Source organism: Lynx canadensis, chromosome F2 (assembly GCF_007474595.2).
Source record: "Lynx canadensis isolate LIC74 chromosome F2, mLynCan4.pri.v2, whole genome shotgun sequence".
Lineage (NCBI taxonomy): Eukaryota > Metazoa > Chordata > Mammalia > Carnivora > Felidae > Lynx > Lynx canadensis.
In genome coordinates this window covers 69,168,437-69,191,622 of record NC_044320.2, presented here as the reverse complement: position 1 = coordinate 69,191,622, position 23,186 = coordinate 69,168,437, and the positions used below count along the sequence as shown (strand labels likewise).

Sequence of the window (23,186 nt, the reverse complement as noted above, 5' to 3'; positions counted from 1 at the left end):
TGGGGGCAGAATATAGAATGAAATATAAGCTGTGTTGAATTTTTTTTAAGAGGAGAAATTTAAGCGTATTTGAAAGCCAGTGGGCAGGATGCAAATCCGTTATGGGTTGAATTGGCACTCGGACATTTCATATATTTAATTTATAACCCCCAGTATCTCAGAATGTGACCTTATTTGGAAATAGCTTCATTGCAAATGCAATTAGTTAAGCTGAGGTCATACTGGAGGAGGGTGGGTCCTAATCCGATATGACTGGTGTCCTTGTTAAAAGTGGACATTTTGGATACAGAGACACACATAGGAGAATGCCGTATGAAGATGAAGACAGAAATTGGGGTGATGCCTCAACATGCCAGGAGTGCCAGAGATTGCCAGCAAACCACCAGAAGCTAGGAGAGAGACATGGAACATAATCTACAGTCCTAAGAAGGAACCAACCCTGCTGACTCCTTGACCTCAGACTTCTAGCCTCCAGACTGTGAGACAACAAATTTCAGTCGTTGAAGTCACCAGTCAGTAGGACTTTGTTATGGTGGCTTTAGAAAGCTCATATAAGATCATGGAAAGCAGATGAATATACAAAGGATAGTTGATAGTGTAAGTTCCTCAGAAAGTCAATGAGAATGATAGTTGTATGAGGTGAGGGCAGGGCAGGCCTGTGTGTTTGCTATTGGAAAGATGATGAGTTTCCCATATGCTGGCTTCTATTGTCTCTGCACACTAGGAGGAGATACAATATGGTGAAGGTAGAGGAATAAAATGGGAGGTTCGAGGACCCATGTGAAGTTGGCGATGGAATTTAATCACATTAGCTAATTGGCTCGATTGCGTGGCTCTCTTCAGCAATGCTCAGCTGCACAGAGAAGCGGAGAGCTGGGCCACCCAGGGATGGGGCCCAGCAGGACAGGACAACCGAAATATAGAACAGCGAGAAATGTTATTGACCAATCTTCTATGGCAGCTGAGCTGACAGAAGTGAAGAGCTGGGTTTGAAGGGTAGAGTTGGTGGTTTCAAGAAAGTAAAAGAGCCTTACTGAGTTTGAAGAGTGTTTGTGGTGGAAAATGTTGAATAAGCCAGGAGAGGAGAGAGATGTGAGGGCGGGACAGTTGATTATGGGTGATGACAAGGTTCCAGATGTGACTGTTGGAGTAGCTAGACTGAGACAAAGAACCGAGAGACTATTACACCACGGTGTGGAGTGGATTTGTTTGCTTATTTAACAAATAATAACCGAGTGCCTATTCTGTGCCTGGAACTACTCTAAGTTCTGAGAATAAAAGAGTGGACAAAATAAACACAAATTTCTGCCCTGCAGAGCTTCCAGCTAAATCAATCAATATATATATATATATATATATGTTTGATATGTCAGATTGTAAGGGTGCACTGGAAAAATTAAAGTAATGGCACAGGATGGGTACTATGTGGTCAGGGAAATACTTCTTGATAAGGTGATATTTAAACAGAGACCCAAAGCCGTTGAGATGAGTTGAGATGTGTCTATCTCGAAGAATATTTCGGAAAAGGAGAACAGTTGAGTGAAAAGGCCCCAAATCCATGTAATAGCCATAAGATCTCCCAGTAATCCCCTTCATATAAATAGGTCTCCTTCAGAGTGTTTCCCAGTATTTCTATGGTTTCCTCTCAGGGGAGGCCACACAGGTGTCCTTACGGAAGTCCTCACAGGTGTCTTCACGAGTTCCCTGATGAATGTGCACCTGCTTCTGCTCTGGCCTTCACATCCTGCTGCAACACCCTCTGCTGCAGAGGACCCAGGTGGTCTGTGTTCTGTTGGGCACAGCTGGCTTTCCTGTGGTGGTATCAGATGTCCCACTGGCCCGCTGGGAGGGGACACTTCCCATCTTAGGTCCAAAGGGTCAGTGCCCTTGCTCTTGCCCTGCTCCTGTGCAAACTCCAGGACCTGATAACGGCCATCCGGTGGTGGCCTCCCCATTGGTGCCCATTTCTCTGCACTGCTGACAGTGCCATCTCTAACTCTGGAAAACAGTAGAAACTCCCATCCCCCCTCCAACTCCCCCCTCCCCCCCCTCCCCCTGCCAATGGAAGTTAGGGCAGGTGGTGCCCATCAAAGGAAACAAACTATCTTTCCAGAGAGAAGAGAAGCGCCCAGCCAAGTTTCATCTCATTTCCACTCTGGGAACAACCACTTGGCATATTGATTGTCATCACTTTTTCCAGGAGGAAACAGGCTGTGGTTTTGTTATGACTCCAAAGGAAAAAAAAAATCAAGATAGTCTGACATCAGATCATTTCTCAAAGTCTAGGTTATTTGGTCATATTCACAGTTACTTTTTTCACCTCTTGGCGGGGGTGGGGGGGAATCAAACTTGTTCAACTATTTTTAAAAAAGGACGATCAGTTACATAGGTAATTGAGGCTTCATTGTATATTCCACATCATAAAACGTTGGTGCTGTGTAGTGGATGCAGTCGAAAGAGCAGTGACATGTTATGTAAATCAATGTTTATGAATTAATAATTTTATAAAAATGCATCAGAAAAACTCAGTATTTGCGGAGCTCCCATAATGGCTAACTTTATGAAATGATTAGACACCCCTCAATTTATTTGCTAGGCGAATCTGTTCTTTTCCTATTTTTGCTTACAATAAATCACATCTTTCATGTATATTTCTGCGCACCTGAGCACTTATGTGGGTGCATTTGACTAAGCTTAGTGGGAAACTTGTAAAGAATAAACTGTAGTTACCTCAAGTAGTATGAAATAGGGAAATGAATTGAAATTTTTTTCAACTAAAGAGAAAAAAAATAGGAGCCCGTTTCATTCACTTTCTAGAAGATAAGTTTGAGACTTTATGTTTTTGAAAGGTTAAATATTCCAAAAATATTCTAACCACTATAATCTTTATACCTAAGGTGACATTGTCGAAAATAATCAGGAAAACAGACTAGTTCTATAGTGGCCAAAATGTAAAATGCACAGACTTACACAGTACAAACTGAAATTTCCTCCCAGGGAGGTAGCCGGTGAGGAATGAGGCCAGGCCCGTATTACGACATGGCACCATGGAAGGAGGTAGGGCAGCCTTCTCCCATTGAGGGCATTGATGTTTCTGGTCTAGATCTTTATGTCCTCAGGGCCCTCAGTGCTCAGCTGCACACAAAATACAGTTTTTTATATGCTCTGTTTATCTTGTGATCCATACTAATCTCTCCATGCTCTGGTGACTTACCTCTTACAGGATTTGGGGACCACACAGGCCAGTAAGTTCTTTCCCTTTATAACCTGCCATCCAAAGACATTTTTGATGCTCAGACAATTCCCTGCTGTTTACAACATCAGAGGTGTCCTCCAAATAATTTTCCCCTCTTAACTTCAATAGTACCATTTCTACTTTTCATCTGACTTGGTAGCTAATAAATTGGGACAGGAGAGAGAGAGAGAGAGGGAGAGAGAGAAAACCTCCTTTATTTTTGTCTCTTATTTTATTTTATTTTTTGTTTTTCAGGGGTTATTTGCTAAAATATGGTCTTCAATATGTTCTTACTTTCATATTTTCATAATTTTTTTACATTTTGTGAATTTCTTTCATCACTTATTTCTATTTTGAAAGTGAATCTATAATTCCATAGAAAACATTGAAAAGTATTTTAATTCTTTGATGGCTTCCTTCTCTCATTAAACTTAGTCACCTTGATTTATAAACTCTTGAGAGAATATACATGTTTCTCAAAAAATAGGTATATTCAGCATGAAAAAACACAGTGGAACCCACAAGAAGTTTTATGTTTTCAGGGACTTGAGTGTACAATGATTTGATCATTTCCCCAAGTCATGGGACATGTATATTAGTAAAGACAGATTTAGCATCAGTAAGAGAAAGCCCTTCTCGAACTGGCTTCACAATGAGGAACTTCATTGTCCCATGTAACAGGAAGCTGAGCACTAGCACAGGATCCAGGGAAGGACGAGGGGCTCCTGCTTACCTTGAGTGCCTTCCTCTGTGTTGGCTTCATTCTTAGGTTGTGAAGCTTTGCGCCGTGGCAGTATCGTAGCCAATGAGGTTGATCCGAGGCGCGATTATTGCTACTTGAAAACATTCTTAGGTTGTGGGCAAGACGCCTGCAGAAGCTCCCGATATGGCAGTGTCCAGGGGACCAAGAAAGGGCTGTCTCTCCTTGTGCCTCCTTCTTAGGACCAAGAAGCACTTTCCCAAAAGCCCTCAGTTTTTCCTTCACTGGAATTGACTAGGGCAGGATCACATGACCATCCCTGACCCAGTGATTGGTGAAGGGAATTTGTATGGCGTGATTGAGTGAGGCTAATCGTTTTGGGGGCCCTGACCCTGCTTCCAGATTCCTCATTTCACTTATCCTCAGTCAGGCTAATCGTTTGGGGTGGCCACGTACCTCTGAAGACACACCCAAATTTCAGTGTCGCATGGTGTTCTAACATTCATTTCATTTCATGCTCTAATGTCAGGTTGGTTAAAGATTCAATGGCATTATTAGGCAGCTCACACTAATACCCAGCAAAGTTCAGGCTGGTAGGAGGGGAGATGGAACTTCTTTGGGATACTATCAACTCTTGGGGTTACTTTGCCAGACACATTTAGTAACAGATGCCCACTATCCAGAGAAGCAAGTGATCCAGGGATGATAGCAATCCTCCCTTACATTTAATTTGGTGTGAGTCAGAGAACATAAAGCAGTCTTCTGGATTATTCATACGAAACTCTATTAGGACCTAACTACTACAAGGTAATTATTTACAAGAGTCTCCCTGTGCAAGGCCAAATTAAAAAAAAATGGACAGTTCTTTTTTTCTCACGAAACCAGTTCCTTCTCAATCTTTCTCATTCCTGTCCACTTATATGCCTGAGCCACAGACATGGCCATCATCCTTGATTCTCCCCCATTCCTCATCCTGCTGTTCTAATTCATCAGTGAGATCACACATTCTATTTGCAAACGAAGCAGAATTCCTCCACTTCTTTTCAACTGCGTTCTACCTTCCTCGTATTAGCTCTGTGGAGTGGGCAGTGGGATGGGCTGCCTGATGATCTCAGTGCACACCCTGGCTCCATCTGTGCTACTGTTCAACCCTCCATTCCTAAAACAGCCTCCAGTGGAACCTTAACACATGTAAATTGCACATCGCTTCTTAAAACCTTTTAATGACTTCGCGCTGCATTAAGAATAACATGCACTCTCTTGGCCATGGTTGGCAATGTTCTGCAGGTTGTGACCCTGTGTACCTCTGCAGTCTCATCTGGTGCCATGTTGCCTTCACTCCAGCCACACTGGGCTGCTTCTGTGGCTTGAACAGAGTTAAACTGTTTCCATCGTGGGGTCTTCACTTATACCGTTCCCTCCACTTTGACCATCGTTTCCTCTGTTCCGCTTACAGCAGCCTCCTGGGCTGGTCTCCTCCTAGTCATTGCTTTTTCATAGTGGCTTTCTCTTCTCACCTTGTTTACACAGAACTGCTCCTTTGGAGGAACAGAGGGGTTGTAATTTTAACCTATTCTTTGCCCACATATGCCTTTCCTCAGTTTGTAATTATGTGCCTTTTTGTTTCCCTATTTGTTATCCTTATCCCTCTTTAGACCTGAAGCTCCATGAAGGCAGAGGCTATGTTGATCCCATTCAGAACTCTACACCATTCTCAAGAGCAGGGCCTGGGTCCCAGCAGGTATACTCTGTGGATAGGAGCGCCATGAACAAATCCCCTGTAAAGTGGTGATTCCCTTGAGTAGAGGCGGTATCCCTGCATTCCTGGGTGCATCTACACCACATACTATGTCCTCAGTACCTGTTAATTGTTAAACCAATGGATATCTCTTATCAGAATAATAAAAGTTAGCGTTTGGCTCTAGATTCATGAAACATAAGAATGGATTTCTCATTATTTGAAGAAATTCAATTGTATCATTAGCAAACATTCAGCAGAGCTTGTGATATTTTCAGGTAAGTTTAGTACGACTCTGGCAAAATAGTGCAACACTATTTCTTTAATGAGGAAAGAGAACACTTGAAGAGTTAGGAAGTCAGAAGAAAATAATCACAAAGAGAGTGGGAGAATCACTTCATCTAAATTTAACTTGATGTATGAAACATCCTAATAGATTCATGAAAGGTTAAGAGCAACTAGAGATAAACCTCTGGTGAATATAACCAAAGATAGGCCTTGTCTTTTTTAGGGTCCCATTTTGGACTACTTCACGGCTAGTGAACCTGTTTATCCATGCTGATACATGCTAACACTTACATCGTATTTGCCATATGTCAAGCACTATCTTAGTACATTAACTCATTTAAGACTTCTACAGTCCTATCAGAGAGGTTCTATTATTATGCCTATTTTATTGACGCATAGAGAGATCAACTGACTAACCAAAGATAACAGAGCTAGCAAGTGGATTTCAAACACTGGCCTATAATTTTTGGAGAGCAGAAGACTCCCTTAGATCACCACAACCCAAGAAGCTAAATAAGAGTATGAAGGAGAGTTTATAAATGTTAACGATCACTGCCTTTTCTATGGTCCTTGTTCACTGGGTCTCACAGAAAGGAGCACTGTCAACAATTTCAAAATAAGTTTAGGCATGCGCAAAGTAATGTAAACACATGAGTGTACAAAACATAAAATGAAATGATGGTTTGCACAGTTCCTTAAAATAGAATCCTAGTAGTACTATTTGACTATTGGTCACTAATTGATCAATAAAGTAGGGAGAGATGAAGAGACAGGAGCCTTCAGGGGAGCTGGCCCAAACTGAGGCCAGCTACGCCTGCTCTGCTTAGCTCTGTGACCTTTACTGCCTTGGATATCAGATTCTTCAGCAAATTAGGGCACCAGGTTGGATGACCTCTAAGTCTGGCCAACTATAGCCTTGAATGACTCTATACAAAGGTACCAGTGTGTTAATAGAAGAACAAAAGTTGTATTAACTCTCCTTTTATTTTAGACTGAAGTTTTCAGGAAGCCATCTTAATTCTATCAATTCTAGCTCTGTAATGTGTCTTGCCTAGACAGTCGTCTTTAGTCTTAATTTCCCCTGAACCCACTTTTTACACTGTCCCCAGAGAGGCTTTTTGGAAATAAAATACTTGGCCTTATCATTCCCCTGCTTAAAAATCTTTAGTAGCTTCCCTCTTCCCAATACAAGAAGTTCATGATGAGATAGGAGGAGGTGTTCCTACCTTAAACCCTGTACTCTTGTGCACCAAGCCATATGCATCCTTGGAGTGTTCCAAACGATTTCATATCCTCATGCGTTTTCTCTGGTTGTTCCTTCTGCCCTGAATGCTACCCCTCTATGCCCCTTGGTTGTATGGTGAAGATTTTCAACACTTAGGAAAATGTCAGTTCCCCTATGAGACTTTCCTGTCTGGATCTCTCGTGTAACAGGTTCCCTTTCTACCTTACCACAGATAGAATGGACTATTCCTTCTTTGAGGTCTCCACTGCCCCCAGACCCTAATTGTCTATTTGAGACACTTCAATACTTGTCTGTTGACTCCTTCTAACATTGCTGACCGTAAAGAACAATGTTACATCCACTTTTACTTTTTGTTGTGTTTAGCATGGTGCCTGATAACATGGTAATAGCTGATTAATTATAAACGGATGAATAAAAGCATGAATAGAGTGAATGAGTAAACATCAATTGTCTAAAAAGTCTATCTTGCTTTTAAATTTTAAAGGCTTTGGCTGAATGCATTCCGAGATGGAGACAGATAAGAAAAAAATGTGAGTAAACAGTGGAAAAATTTTGTAGGGAGGAGGTCTTTCATTGCATCGTCCATATTGTTTTCAGCCGCTTCTGCTACTATTATTCTTCTGGCTCTTGTAAATAAAAATTTTAGAATTTTCTGGTGCCTGATATGGCATAAAGGCTCCAATATGTCTTTTGAAAATATTCTTATTTCATGTGGACAGAGAACCTGAAATGCTGGATAAGAGGGCATATGCTACATTGGGAATTAACTGGAGAGAATAGTGGCTCAGAATTCAATAATTATTTTAGGCTGCCTTTTCAACTTCAAGAAACCCAGACACTTATATGATTTTGCAATATTGCAGCAAATGGACCAGAGCACAGATTCCAATATGTGCAAGATAGATTTTACACACATGCTTACATTTCTGATTAATTTATTCATTATTCAACTGACATTCATTGAACATCTTCTTCTGCCAAGCACTACACTAGATGCTTTGGATTAAAAAAGTGGATCAGAGGATAGCACTTTGATTATTCTGGACAAAGTCCTTGATGCTTGGAGAGGCATTATATTCAACGCTGGGCCCATGATTGCCCCTACCTAAACTCCCAGGAATCCCATTTCCTGTTGGACGTCTTGCTGGCTTTATCCCATTTACACAGCCCTCTGCTAATTCCTCAAATACTCCAAAATGCTCCCACACTTGGGCCTCAAAAAGGTCTGTTCCCTGCTTGTATCCTTCTTATCAGAGAACTCCACTCCTCTTTTAGGACTTAGTGTAGATGTCAGTTCCTTAGAGAAGCTTTTCCTGATCCCAGGATCAGCTCAGCCCTTCAGACTGTAGACACAAACCTTATTACAACCACGATTAGTTAATAATGCATGTAGTTGTTTAGCATCTGGTTTCCTGTCGGAATAGGAAGTATAGGAGGGGACCATCTGTGTGTCCCTTTTCCCTCATGAACTTCCAGAGTTCGGCACTGTGCTGGTATACTGGTATATACATTGATGCAAACGGTGGCCTTTGATAACCGTTTGCTGAATGAGTAAATGAAATAATAATGGTAGAATTACTAGCATGGACCACTTCCACCCTGCCAGCTCACAGCTTGAACCCTGCTGTCCCTTTTTCATATAGAAATGCTTGGTGACGTAAGGACACCCACTCCGAGAGGCTCTCAGGGAACAATTCCTTGTCTTAAAGAGCCTTGTTACATACTTAAGCTTAGTGATAAGGCCCTGTGGCTGCTGGCAATACTCTGGCTCTCTCTGTCTGTACTAGGTCCTTCTCCGATGAAAGGAATGGAGAGGAGGGAGTAATTGATCACCCTGCCCAATCCAACATAATCTTAGAAGCATAGGAAAAGATCAGCTTTTAGTATAACAATAACAATCTCTTTCCCTGCATGGAAGATAGAATTGAGTTACTCATTTGTGGTTAAAACAGGACTTGTAAAATAACCAATCTAGCAAAGGCAGTGAGAATCAGAAGCAGAAACCAAAACATGTAACAATTTATTTTAGAAAAATGTCCTACAAAGCAATCTCACAGTCGAAACTCGAAAGGCCCCAGATATAATCACGTTCTGTAGAGGCCCTTGAAATTGACTCTGGCACTGAAGGGATTCTAAGCAATATTACCCATGGAGGAAGAGGAATGGGGTATCGATCACAGTGTCATGTTCCACGTTCTTCTCAAATTACAAAGTTGGAAGCAGTCCAGGGTTGAGGAATGGTGCCCTTATTCTGCTTGTATCCACCCTGCACGGGTTAGAAGGGTCGGCTAGGCGGTGTCTTCATAGGGCTTGTTTTCAGACAGCCCATCTCTCACGATTATCTCAGCATCCCTGCTCCTGGCCAGAAAGATGGATGCCCGTGAGATCTTTTCCTGGATGCCTTCTCATTTCTCTGTATCACGGTGGCTCTAAATATCAGGTTGCCCTGAAATCTCTAAAGTTTTCTTTTTAGAAGGAGTTTGTTTTGGGAAGTCTCGCCAAGCACAGAGGGCACAGCAGAACACAGCATCTCCTTCCTCCGCGGAGACGCACAAAATCAGGAGGACGTAATTTCAGCTGAAGCTTTGTCTGCTTACGTGACTTTCAGAAATCCTATTATGATAAATATCTGGGGATACGGTTTCCTATGATTCTAATCAAAATCAAAGTTGTACCCATTCTCTTAAGCCACTGTCTTGTGCTCCCTAGTGATTCCAAGGGTCCATATGCTTTAGGTGGAGTTTTACCACCTCTTTGCAAGCTGAGCCCTTTTGGTTTATCTATACCAACAGCCTCAGTGTCACCTAGGTGAAGTGAAAATTCTTGGATACCATCCCAGACCTACTGAATCATACTGTGGGAGTGGGGCCTGCAGTCTGTATTTTAACAGATGAGCTAGGTCAACTTGTCTGAAGTTTACCTTTGTGTTGACTGAAATAAAAAAATGGGCTTCCTAATCAAATTAGTAGTTCAAAAAAGATTAGGAGGCAGTGGTTTAAGCTTCCCAGTACAAAACTGAATAACACAGGTTAAAACAACATTATTTACCTAATCATAATAAATGACTAATCATAAGTGGTTTTATTAAATGGGTTAATATGTGTAAAATCCTTAGAATAGTGCCTGACACAGGATAATGCCTGGTTCAGAAAACCGTCTACTCCTTTCCGATGCCCCAGGCTAGAGGTTGGCACCTAAGGTGACTTTGCGGGATGTCAGCACCCCTGACAATTTGCAGCACCCTACACCCGTGAGGATGACCTTCTTCTCGCCCGTCCCCTGCACACTGCCGGTGGGAGTTGACCAGAATAAGACATGCATTTTTGCCGGAATAAGCCAAAGAGAACTTGAGTTCCTTTACCACGTGATTGAATTCCGCATCTATTTAAATCTCCAGCATGAGTGTTAACACGAGAGTGGGCTGCTTTAAAGTTTCACCCAAAGACATTTCTGTGGCAAGGGTCAAAGGTAACATGTAAGTAGATGAAAAATTCCACGCTTTTCCAGGGCATCATGAATATCCCCATTGCAGCTACTTCTCTCTGTTACAACTGGTGTAGTGGTTAAATGGATGGATTCTGTATTTGAACAGAGATGCACATAAATTCCACCATTTACTAGTTGCATTACCTCAGCAAAGCCACTGAACATTTCTTCATTAGGAAATGGGGATAGAGTCGTTGTGGAGATAAATGAGATAAATGTGTTGGAAAGTGCTTACCACAATGCCTAGCATGTAGTCAACACTATTGCTGTTACTTTAAATAGATTTGGAATGAAGAGGGGGGAAAAAGATTAACATCCTATTTCAGAAGTGCCTTCCCCCACTCCCATCCCCAAGTTGGAGAGTCTGTGCCTCTCGCCAGAATCATCTTGCAGGATAGAGGTTATGTGCCAAGCATGAAGGGAGTGCGTTTGTAGGAGAAATAGAAAAAGACGAAGGGAAACTTTGTCTTTCCATATGCAGACACTTGCATAATATTTCCTTCTTGAGTTCTTGAATCCCAACGAGAGAACTGAGCGTGTGTTTGGGAAGAAGACTCATGAATTAATATTTTTCCCAATAGAGAAGCTCACAGAAACTTTGAAGTGTTTATTAAAGAGTTGATAATGAGGAGAAAACTTTTTGAAAATCATATTAAAAAGTACCTCCCAAACTGCTTCAATAATTTAACCTTGGAATCACAAGACTCTACTGGAATAGAAAGAATACATTTTTCTCTCTCCCCGCGGTCCCTGGTGTATCTCACGCATGCTGAGAGCAATGATGGCCTCTTTCTAGGAGTTAGTGGTGAAATGATACTCTTTTTGTGACCAATCGAATAATTACTAAAGTTGAAATTTGTAATCCTGATATCGAATATTTCATAATGACATCAATTTAAACTTAATACTGCTCTTATCTTTTGACAAAAATAAGGTTTAATGTGCCTTTTCTCCTAGAGGGGGTGAAATAAGGAAAGACTTTATTATACAAGATAATTAAAATTCTTCCTGAGGTTAAAAGTGATTTAAAAAGAATCACAACATGAGATAATTAGGCCTTATTAGACACTTTATCTGCTTCACTGAAGTCACTTTTTCCAGGATGATAAAATGTGCCTTTGTCTTTTTTTAGAAAGCTGGATACCAAATTTGGGGAAAAAAATGATCTTTCCTCCTCCTCTTAGACTCAGCACATGACTGTGTGAATGGATTTGGGGAAATAATTTAATGACAGGGTTACAGTTTCCAAAAGCTAGACCTTTATAGAATGTGATGGTTTTCCAGTACTTATTCATTTTTCTAGTGGAATTACATTTTATCCTCTATTTTTAGTTGGTTAATAGAAAATGATATGAATTTGTGTTTTCTGATTTTTTTTTCCCCTGACAGGCAGAATAATAACAGATTAGTTTTGGGATGTTTAACAAAATCCTTTTGTTACTTGACAGACTCGTTTATGCTTTCTTGTGCCATAACAGGTAAGGCAAAGAATGTCAGTGTTTGTATTTTTAATGTCTAATGAACATGTAATATAGGTTATTACAATAACCGTGCAGTAGCGGATGGTATTTTTTAGATGAAAAGCGGTTCGGGCATTTAAAGCACATGATGTTTTTGTAAAAGGAAGCAGGTACCCTAGGAGCATGGGAGTTTTGCCAGAGTTCTAAACTGTATCCCTACATGAGGTCTGATATTGCTTTTCTGTTCTGCTTTTAGGCCCAATGACGGGAATGCTGTGACTGCCACCCTCGGCTAATGGCTCTTTGAGCCTCCAATGGATTTTAACAATGTTCAATGCAACTAGCAATAAGTGAATCAAATAGTGCTTGTTTGTGCCATAAATATCCAACTTATTTTTATCTATTGATCCGTGAATGAAAAGAAATTGTTATACTTTGTCTTTAAGAGAACATCTCAGTTCTATTGACAATGACTAGCTTCATAGGTTTATCAAATCGTTCTTTCCTTCCGAGTGACCCTTTCCTTTGGGGAAAGGCTAATGTCTGGATTAGTGCATGAAGTGCCAGGTAAAATATACCGATCATTTTGGTTAAAAGCTAGGTACGTAGAATTGTTAAGTAAAAGTCCATTTTAAGGGAAAATATCTAAGGGAAAGTAGTATGCTTTGACGGATAAATAGCTTCTGTCATACTTTTACAGGGTCTATTGTAACTGATATAAAGGAAATTGTTGCTTTAAAAGAAAACTTAAACATTAAAAAAGAATGGGATTAATCCGAACTGTGAGCATCAAGGGTATCCATTAAGGAAGGTTTTAAATGTTTTCCTGTATGTGTACCTGCTACTTTTCAGAGTACAAGTGTTATATACATTTTCCCTCTCTACTAAGTGGATAGATCCTATTGGGAAGAGTATGACATCTTTAAGGTCCTAGTAATGGGTAAGGGTTAATAAAAAGGTGAACAAAACTTGAATGTGCACCTTGACAAATTATTACAAAGCAAATGAACGTGTAGCAACTACCCAGGTAAAGAAATAGAACACTGCCAGCACAGTTGATTTTTGCGTATTGATTCTGAATTGGTTAAACTTGCTATATCTTTATGAGTCCTAATAATTGGTGGAAACTTATGGAATTTTCTGTACACACTTACATCATCCGTGAATAATGAAAGTTTGGTTTCTTTCTAATCCTTTTGCCTTTTATTCTGTCTTTGCCATCCTGCACTGGCTAAAATCTCTAGCATAATGCTGATAGAGATGACAATAGCATCCGAATCCTTCCCCAATCTCAGAACAAAATGTTTAATGTTTCGCCATTACGTATAATGCTTGATTTTTTTGTCACTTGCTAATATTTACCTTGACAAGATGTTGAATTTTAACAGGTACCTTTTCTGCCTCTCTGCAAATCATCCTAATATTCAGTAAATACACTGAATTACATTGATTTTCTAATGTTAAAACAACTTTGGATTCCTGGGGCAAATCAAAGTTGGCCATATTGTATTATTTCAATGTATAGCTGGATTGGATTCAATTTGCTAATATTTTATTTAGAATATTTGAATCCCTGTTCATAAGTGAGATTGGCCTGCAATTTTTCTTTCTTGTCCAGTTTTGGGACCAAGGTTATCTTGACCTCCTAAAGTCATTTGAAAAGTGTATCCTCTTTTTCTGATCTCTAGAAGATTTCTTGTAAGATTAGCGTTATTTCTTTCCTAAATATTTAGAATAGCTTGCTGGTGAAACCACCTAGGCTTGAAGTTTTCTTTATGGGAATGTTTTAAATTCTATTTATTTTTATGTCAGCTTGCTAAGTTGTGTTTTTCTGATAATTGGTCAATTTCATCTAAATTTTCAAAATTTTTGGTGTAAGTTTGTTTTTTCCTATTATCATTTTTAGTGTCTATAGCTTCATCATCTTCTTTCCTGATATCTTTTGTGTTTTCCCCTTTTCCCTCATGATCAGTCAGGCTCTCAAGGTGTTTATAAATTGGGCTTTTTTTTTGGTCCTTCTCATTTATTGATTTGCTTTCTGTTACAATCATTTATGGTCCTCCCTTCATTCTTTCTTTCTTTTTACTTTTTTTCGGGTTTAATTTACTCTTCTTTTTCTACCTATGGATCTGAAACCTTAGCTCATTAATTTTCAGGCTTCTCTAATATAAGCATTTAAGCATATGTATTTTCCTTCCAAATCCTGTCATTTCTGAGTTCCATGAGTTTGGATATAGACTAATTGTGTTATCCATGAATTCAAAGATTTTCCATTTATCTTTTGAATTCTTCTTTGACTCATTGATTAATTAAAAGTATATTTCTTTATTAAACCTTATGGAAGGATTTTTGGAGTATCTTTTTCTCATTAATTTCTAACATAATTACAGTGTGCTCAGAGAATGTACTTTAAGATTTTGATTCTTTTAAATTTGTTGAGATGGTCTTTCTGGTCTAGTATATTCCAAAGCTGTTTCATACATTTTTTGAAAAGGAAGTGCATTCTGCAGTTACTGAGTTTGGGTTGTTCTATAGTATCCACTAAGTCAGGTATGATCATCTGTTCTTCAAATTTGCTATATTCTTCCTGATTTTTGTCTGCTTCTTCTTTCAAATCCTGAGTTAGGTATATTAAGATTCACTACTATGATTGTGAACTAACCAATATACTTGCATTTCTGCTGCCTTTTGTTTTATTTTGGGGTTATGTTATTAGATGTGTATGATTTAGAATTGTTCTACCTTCCTGCTGAATTGAACGTTTTATCATTACAAAGAAACTTCCTTGTCTCTAGCAGTGTCTTTTCCCTTAAGTTTTACTTTGTGTGGTACTTATATGCTACACAAGCTTTCTTTTGGTTCATGTTTGCGTGGTATCTCTTGTTACATCTTTTACTTCAAGCATTTCTGTATCTTTATGCTTTAGATATCGCTTTTAAAAAGTGTAATTTTATATTTTCCTTAATCTAAACTAACAGGTGTTGTCTTTCGATAAAAGCTTTTTAATCCAGTTACATTTAATGCACTTACTTATATATTTGAGTTTAAATCTACCTTCTGCCTATGCAGTTTTTTTTATCCTGCCTGTTCTCTCATTTTATTCTTTTTCTTTCACTTGAATATTTTTTAAAACATAATTCAGTTTCTCACCTTTACCTTATAAATTTGGAAGTCTATACTTGCTTTCTATTCTTTTAGTAATTACTCCTAGAAATTACAAGTCTTATTGACTTACCAAAGTCCAATGTTAGTCACAACCGACTCCTCTCCTAGAAAATACAAGAATCTTAGATCACTTACACTCCATTTATCATGTATGTGACCTTTGTCATATTTTTTGTATACTTCATTCTCCTTCAAAATATACTTTAAATTCGACTAACATTGTGTGTTACTATTATTGTTTTACATAGTCAAAATTAATGCTAATTAAATATCCACATATGTATGTAGGTGTACACAGAGAGAGAGAGAGAGAGAGAGAGACAGACAGACAGAAGAAAGACTTATTTCAAGAAATTGGCTTATGCGGTTATGGGAGTTGTCATGTCTGAAGTCCACAGGGCAGTCTGGCAGGCTGGCAACTCTAAGGTAAGAATGGATGATGCAGTCTTGAGACAATTTCTTCTTCAGGGAAGGCTTAGTTTTGATTTAAGGCCTCTCAAATGATTGGTTGATGTCCACCCACATTATTGACAATACTCTTTTTTACCTTCTGTCAACTGATTGAGAGGTCTGCCATGTTTACAAAAGACATTCATGGCAATACCTACATTGGTGCTTGGTTGAATAACTGGATATGGTAGCCTAGACAGGTTGACACATAAAACTAATCACCGGAGACTCCAATTAAACATTTATTAGGCAACTTTCACTGTATTCAGTGTCTTTTACCGTCTCTTTTATAGTTTTTATCCTGTTGAGATTAAATTATAGATTTTTTCCCTGATATATCTTTAAATGTATTAATTCTCTTTTCAACTATGTCTAGTCTGCTATTAAGTATATCTTCTGATGAAAATATTCTGTCACTTTTTATGGTTTCCCTTTTCCTGCCAAAAATTTCAAGCTTGTCTCTAACATTTCTTTTTATAATAGAAAACCTATTTATTTTATAGTATGTGCCTGTTATTTCCAATATCTCAATTTCTTTTCTGCCTTTTTGTTTTCTCTTTGTTTCTGTTGGTATTTTGTAGTTTGTCCTGTATCTCTGTATTTATGTTGTGTGTTTAGTTGCTTTTTTGTGCTGGACATTGTGTTTGAAAAATTACTTGTAGAAATAATTTGAGGATTAAGATGACATTATCTTGGTTAACAGATGATTTTATTTGCTTGTCAGGTGCCTGTGTGTGATGGCCTTTCAAGATAATTTTAACCCAAGCTTATGGAATAAAATATCCTGAGATATGCAGATGAAAAAAGACTTCCTGAAGACTTTTCCAATGCTGGTTTTAATACGGTTAGCATTCACTATTTGGATACAGTCTTGAAGGAACTTGGTTCACAATGGGTTGGGATTACTTACCAAGTCTTTCCATCCTGGAAGACTAAAACCTTGGGTTTTTCCCTCCAGCCCTGCAAGTCCACCCAAAATTCATTTTAATCTCTTGACTAAGAGATTTAATTAGCAAAAGGAGCCTTGAGCACTTTTCTCACCTTACTGTTCCCAATATTCTGGGTCACCAACTGATAACTGCTTATATTATGTTAGCTTTTGCAAGATTTTTGCATTTTGTTGTAGGGAGGATTTGTCCATGTCACCCAGTCCATTACTAAAAACAGAAGTACTTTGTTTACCCATTTTTTGATATAAACTATATCTTAGTTGCCTTCTTAACTGGAACTTTAAACAGATAGTGACTTGTTTATAGATAAATTACCTATGAGTAATTATTACAAATTTTATCAGTTTTCATATTTCTTTTAATTAAATCATATGAATGATGAGTTGAAGTAACCAGAAAAAAAACTCATGTAAGAAAAACCTTATGATAAATCTTCACTAGTTACAGAATTTGGTCACTGGCTTAGTCTTAGGTCCTAATTTACTGTTTTTCTTTGACCCAATTTGTTCCTTTTCTGCTTTTTTAAAATTATCTTCAGACTCAGTTGATTCATCCTAACTTATTTTCATTCACTTTCATTTTACATTCTCAGTTTATACTGACCAAGTCTGAAGCAACTGTTGTATCACCTATAGGTAGAGTTTGCAAGCAGTCACTTTTCAGATTATCTTGTTGCTAGTGAACATGGAAGAAGAGCTCTAAGAATGTATTCTTTATCTGGGTGTTTGTCTAATGCTGACATCTAGTTGCCCATTCCTTGACTCCTGTCTTATACTCCCTTTTGAAGCTGTTTTCCTGCTTTGAAAACAGGAAGCTCTTGAGTAGCCCTCTTTAGACAGGATTACACCCTGTCCCTTCAACTCTCGCTTGCTACTTGGGGTCACGCAGTAAGTGAACTGAATTCTTGCAACCAGACGTTGCTTCTGCTTGGAAACTGCTATTGCGTGGCGTTGCCACAGAGAATGAATTTCTAGAGTCATTGGAGCTCTTCTGAACCAAGCTAAGGTGTACTATACTTCTTGGGACACTGTGGCTTGGAACACTGGATATTTGCCTCTCCCTCACTGGCACTGCATGTCTTGATTTGGTCTATTTCTTACTATCCCGGGCTATTACTATTACTATTAAGGGACCGTTAAGATTGAAAAAGTATTATGTTTTCAGTTTTAAGTTACTATGGTTTGTTGTCCCTCCTTGATATTTTTGTACTCTTACATTTCTTTTTCTTTTTCTTCTCTTGCAAACTTTCTGTCTTCTGTGGTTACATTTCTTACCTTTCACTGCACTGTTGCTTTTGATGCTTTTCCTGGAATTTATTCATTGTGAGTTAGTTGTGTTTACATTATTTCTGTTCTTTGCACTTTGCTATTTTCTCTCGCTCTCTGTTTGTGCTTTGGCCACCTGTGAGATCAGGTAAGTTGGATGACAAAGGTGTTCTACACGAGACACCTAATTACTGGGACTCATTATTTCCCTGTCATCTATTTGTCACTATGACTTTTTTGGGGGAAAAATTGACCACCAAGGGGATTCTCTTCTTTGAAAATGAACAATCCCCTTTATCTGGATATCACTATTGTTTTCCGTTTGAAACATCCACTGTCACTGCTACATCACAGGATTAAAGGAAACACTTGTCACGGGATTGTGAGTATAACAGAAAAGTTTTTTTGTCTTTTTCTTTTGAACATTGTTGAAGACAAGTATACAAATAACCCAAACATTTGTAGAACTCTACAAATCACTTTGTGTTATATAAGCAATTATTGAGATAGAACATTTCGAGGTAACTTTTGGAAAGATATGAAGACGTTATGGCAAGAGATTATAATAAAAACATCATTCTGGATCATTAACATCTGCGAGGAGCTTGTGCAATGATGTTGTCACTCATAAAGCATATATCAAAATGGTAAGACAAAAAGGAGGGATAGCTAAAAACAATGAAAATATGTTTTACTTAAAAATTTATATTTTTATTTATATATTTTATTTTTCATAAATTTATATTTTTGTTTATATATTTATTTGTATATTTTATTTATATTTTTATATTATATTTTATTTATATATTTTCTATTTTTTATTTATAAGTTATTTAAAAATTCCTGCTTCATCTGTGTAATGCAATTTGTCCTCTCAGAAATAGTTACTTCGAGCCATGAGGAGAATTGATTGTTTTCTCCCTCATTTAAATTTGTATGCTCTCTGTCAAACAAGTTGAACAATGATTTAGATGAGAATGATTTTTCTTAGCATTTTATAAACTCCATTCATTCTGACTCATTGAGCAATTGCCTGAAAAGAACACATTTAAACAGAAGTCTCAGCAACCTGTTAGAAAAGGCCCCTAAAAAGTGAAAATTGAGGGGAAAGAAAAGAAATGTCCCCAAAGAACTCTGTAAAATTTTGATATGATCAAGAATTACTGTTGTGGTATAGCTTTCTCCTTAGAAGAGGGAGGATTTGTTAGCTGTCAGAGAGAAAAGTAAATAAGAAAGTCATGATTGGCACTTATGATTATGAGTAGCTACATACTATTGCATAGAGTAATAACATAACTAAAGATTTCACCACAAATTGATACGCATGTGCCCATAAGAATCAACAATACCATAAGCAGCAATGAAAGTGAAATTAAACATTTACAAGAGAAATACCTAATAGAAATGGCTGGAGAATATCATTGTCTCTCAAGAAGTTTCTTACGAAGAAAGTTAATAAACCTGATTTTGGGAACACAGCTGAGAACATCTGGTTAACGGTAAACTGGAAGGAAACAGATGTGATATCACTACTGTGGATGGCTGGGCAGTTAGAGGAAGGGAATGACGCATTCCTCATACAAATTATAAAACAGGTGCAGGAATATGATCTGGTTGTGATAAGAAACTTGAACTACCCAGACATCTGCTGAAAGCCTTATTCTGCTGAAAGCAGGGCTTTGATAAACTCTTCAATTGCCTTGATGAGACTTTGTTCTCCAAGAAGATGGAAGTTGTAACATGTAGAACTTTGGAACTAATTCTTAACAGGATGGAAGAACTCACTGTGATGCAGAAGTAGTAGAAGACATATCAGATTTCATAATAAGAAAAAATAAGATAATTCCTAGAATAATCTTACAAATAGATTAGCATTGAGGAAATCAAATTAAAAAAAATCAGAGGAAAGTGTAGTTCATTGGCAGGTATTATAAAGAACAATGTGACTTAAGATAGGCAGAAGTCCCCCAAAATGGAAATTCAGAAGACAAAATACATATAGTCTTAACGCACTATAAAAGGTAGCAGTATATAAATAGACTAGTGTGGCTGCATAATAATCTCTTTGCTGGGCCCCAATTTTATAAGCAATTCACTAATGTTGAAGGGAGGCTTACATAATAAAAGACATAAAGGATAAGAGAAAACTAAAATCCAGACTTTCAGAGGCTTCAGATGAACGCTCTAGAGACAGAAAGTACCCTAACTGGGTTGAGTCGTTCTGGGGGTGGAAGGTGGTGGTCTCAAGTTGGCCCTGTTTAACATTACTCCCTAAATATAGATGGAAGAACATGTCCTTTGAATACCACTATTCACTAGACGTCAAGGTTCCACCCTCTTTTATTTGGGTTTACCAATATGTTGGAACATTGTGGGGGGTAATTTGGGCAAGGTAAAAAAAATCCGATTATGGATAAATATTACATTGTACATTCACTGAGTAACATGCCGGCTGCAAACCAAGGGGTGCCCTCACAGGCCACTGGTGGTTGTGACAGCTAGTATAGGCCACAGATGGGTTGTGAACACCTTAAAGAAGGTTAAGTAGTCTGTGGACCATGGTTTACTTGCCATCTAACTTTTGGTTCCTCAAGCAATATCTTTCCTTCTAAGAAAGACCTTTGTTGAAATATCTCTTATTCCTGTCCCAATTGTCTGGTGCTGTCTAAGGACTTTTTGATTTCTCCTTTGGTCTCTTTTCTTTTCTTTGTTCCCCAAATTTCCTCATCCTACTCTATCTCAATGTGGTCAAATTATTCTTAGACTTGGGGGGCACTCCTTTCTCTTTAAACCTGATTATTTCCAGGAGCTTGACATAAACCTTTCTTGAATGAAAGAAGCAAATGGAGGAAATATAAGAATTTTTTTCCTAAAGTTATTTTGCCTTAATATTTAAAAAAATTAAATTTTTAGGGATGCCTGGGTGGCTCAGTCAGTTAAGTGTCCAACTTCAGCTCAGGTCATGATCTCACAGCTTGTGAGTTTTAGCCCTAATTTGGGCTCTGTGCTGACAGCTCAGAGCCTGGAGCCTGCTTCAGATTCTACGTCTTCCTCTCTCTCTACCCCTCCCCCACTCTTTCTCTCTCTCAAAAATAAGTAAACCTTAAAAAAATTAACCTTTTTATTTTGAGATAATTGCAGATTCACATGCAGTGACAAGAAATGATACAGAGATCCCATATACCCTTTATCTAGTTCCCTGCAATGGTAACATCTTGAAAACTGTAGTACAATATCACAAGCACGATATTGGCATTGGTCAATCCAGCAGTCTTAATTCTAATTTCCCCCATTTTTAAAAAGTTTATTTACTTATTTTGAGAGGGGGGGGGAAGGAGGGGCAGAGGGAAAGGGAGGGAGAGAACCCCAAGCAGATGCTGTCAGTGCAGAGCCCGATACACAGAGCTCATTCCCATGAACAATGGGATCATGATCTGATCTGAAATCAAGAGTGGGACACTCAACCAACTGACCCACCCAGGTGCCCTTCTAATTTCTCCAATTTTGTGTGTACTGACATGTGTATATGTTTGGTTATACATAATTTTATTGCAAGATACACAATAGTTCCATCACCATGGAACTCCCTCATGTTGCCTTTTTATAGTCACACCCCCTGCCCTCCAGTACCCCTCTGCCCAACCCTTGGCAACAATTTATCTGTTCTCCTTCTCTAAAATTTTATCGTTTCTTTTTTTTTTCCAAAAATGTGATAAAGATGAAATCATTTAGTATGTAATCTTTTGGGACTTTTTTCATTCTTAGCAATTTGGTATATTGTAAGGAATTAAAAAAAAAAGATAACCTGTATTTGGGAGATCAGAGAAAGAAATAAAGGCACATTATTCTTGGCATGTTTCCTTTATTGGAAGTAATATTCAAAGTGAAAAGGCTAGAATAGACCATATGCTGCCAAATGTATATGACCAGTTCCAATCTCTATTCTGAGCTCTAAACCCAGATTTATACTTCCTTCTGGAAAGTTCCACATGGATCACTTGAAGAAAACTCAAATGCACATGTTCAAAATCACACGTGTCAGATGCCGTCCTTTCCCTACAGAAAAATCCTCTGTTCCACCTGTACTTCTTGCCTTAACTACAGGCACCATAGTCCCTAAAATGACCACTTCATGTCATAGCCTCCAACACTTCTGTCACTCATTCCACTCCACTGCATCATCTCATTGTCATCAGCACCTTAATTTTTACCTCCTACAAATACCTGTGGATTGTGCTTCTTTCCATTCCCATCGCCTCTTTCTTAGTAAGACTGTCAATATCTTTCATCCAAACTATTGCAAAGCATCTGAACTGTCTCTTTTAGTCCCTTTTCCTTCAATATCCTATTAAATCCCTTGTCCAGAATATCTTTCGAAAACAATGATCTGATCATATTATTCCTCTGACATTGATCACATTTAGTACAATTTGCAAACAACACAGGTTATTTCATAATGTCATATTTCCCACAGAGAGAAATCCTGGAGTAGATGACTTTCAGTCTCTTTCAGTGGTCATATTCTATAAGCCCACACAAGAAACACATTTAAAGTCCTGACCTATATCACACTTTGAAACTGCAGCAACAAAAAAGAGAACTAGATCAATTCTAATGAGTGAGAAGTCCTACCCTAGTGGTAAAAAAATATGCACTCTACTCCTGTTAAGTGTTCCACAATATACTGGGCAGGTCAAAGCTGGGGGTCAAACCTGCCTGTTCTCAGTCTCCTTCAATGGAAAACTTCTATATTGTCCATTGCTGACGGAGGGCATCTTTCTCGGGATGTCTCTAGGCATAGGTGTCCGTTTCCTGTACCTACAGTGTCCAATCTTTCTTATCCTCTTATCCTTAGTCACAGTTTATTGGACGGGAACTTCGCCAAGGGCAACAATCATAGGCAGCCAACAGCATTTGAGAAGGTCTGGCTCGAAGGCTCTACTCAAATATGATTTTTATCCTTCAGGAATTTGACCTAGGAATTTTATCCTTCAGGAATATGGGGAGGGAATACAAGAGTTAGTAGTAGAAGTATAAATGGAAAGATATACCCAGAAAAAGAAATGACAAAGAACTGAGCCATGTCAATCGACGAGAGCCAGAGTGAACATCAACAAACTCTAGCTGAAAAGCAATAAGATAAGTTGGGCTTTGGAGTTTCTTGGTTGCTAAATATCCATTTTGTCTTTCCAAGAGGCCTGAC

The 23,186-nt window shown here is 38.4% G+C and overlaps 1 pseudogene; it reads left to right on the top strand.

Moving 5' to 3' along the window:
• The first annotated feature begins 4,011 nt into the window (after window positions 1–4,011).
• On the top strand, window positions 4,012–4,179 carry LOC115506592 (annotated as a pseudogene).
• Window positions 4,180–23,186: the final 19,007 nt, after the last annotated feature.